Source organism: Trachymyrmex cornetzi, unplaced genomic scaffold (assembly GCF_001594075.2).
Source record: "Trachymyrmex cornetzi isolate Tcor2-1 unplaced genomic scaffold, Tcor1.1 scaffold947, whole genome shotgun sequence".
NCBI classification, from domain to species: Eukaryota; Metazoa; Arthropoda; class Insecta; order Hymenoptera; family Formicidae; genus Trachymyrmex; species Trachymyrmex cornetzi.
This window is the reverse complement of record NW_017300297.1, coordinates 9,352-10,638: the sequence shown is the minus strand read 5'-3', so window position 1 is coordinate 10,638 and position 1,287 is coordinate 9,352.

The following is a 1,287-nucleotide window of genomic DNA, read 5'->3' as shown; positions in this document are numbered from 1 at the left end:
GTCCCCCCTCATATCCCCATTCAATATATACCACCCTCTCCCCTTTATACTTTCTACCAGCCTCCTCCCCATTCTGTTTACCTTACCATCCTTAGATTTCCTCCCCTCTTCATCCATCTCCTCTACCTCTTCCCTTACCCTTCCCCCTTCCCTCCCCGTTCTTGCATTAAAGTCCCCCCCTATCAACGTTTTTATCCCATCTTCCTTTCCCTCCATCCAATCCGCTAACCTCTCCAGCTTCCCCTCCAAATCCATATTCACATATACCCCTACCATCCTCACCCTATTCCTACCTACCTTCACCAAACCTGTCATCATCTCCTCCTCCTCCTTTCCCCCACACTCCCCCCCATACAACTCCTTTCTAATCCCCAGCACCATCTCCCCCATTGCTCTCCCTTTCTTACTTCTCCTCTTTGCATCCTGCACCCTCCACACATACCCCTCTGGCAATCTCTCACTTATCTTCTTTATTCCCTTTTTCTCTACCCATGTCTCTAGCAGCACCATCGCATCCCATCTCCTCAAGTTTATCCAAAACTCTCTATCCTTGTTTCCCAACCCTGCCACGTTCCAGAACGCCATTTTCATCCCCTCCCCAAACCCTTTCTCCCACCTCCTCCCGTCTCTTTTGCCATCTTTTCCTCCTTGCCCCCTCCCACCTCTTCTACCCTTTCCACCCTTCCGTCGGTATGTACTCCATCACACACTTTTTCCACCCCCTTCCTCACTATCCCTCCTCTAACCCCTCCCTTTACCCCTCTCCCGCTTTCTTCTCCCCTTACCTCCCTTTCCCTCTTCCCCCTACCTATCCTTCCTTCCCACCCTTTCCATCCGCCCTCCCCCCTTCCCCCTGACCACTCTTTTCCCCCTCCGCCCATATTCTTCCTTTCCCATCACACAACTCTTCTTTCTCTTCGTCCCATCTCCACCACACCCCCTCCATTCAAATCCCCCCTTGTCCCAATCTAGCCCTCCTTCCTTTCTTACTATCTGCCTCATCTTCCAATGCATTTTCCTCTCTTTTCACGTCCTATCCTCTTCTATCCAAATCTCTGAGCCCTTCAATTTCCCTTTACTATTTAATACCCTCCCCCTCTCCTCCTCACTCCTTAATGTTACCACCCCCATCCAACCCTTTTCTTTCCTCCCCGCTTCCACCTTCCTTATATTTTCGATCTCTACCCCCACCTCTAACTTCTCCAAAATCTCCCTTATCCTACCTTCTATCCCCCCTTTTCCCTCCTCTATCCCCCTTATTATAATGTTCTTTTTTCTCTCTACTCT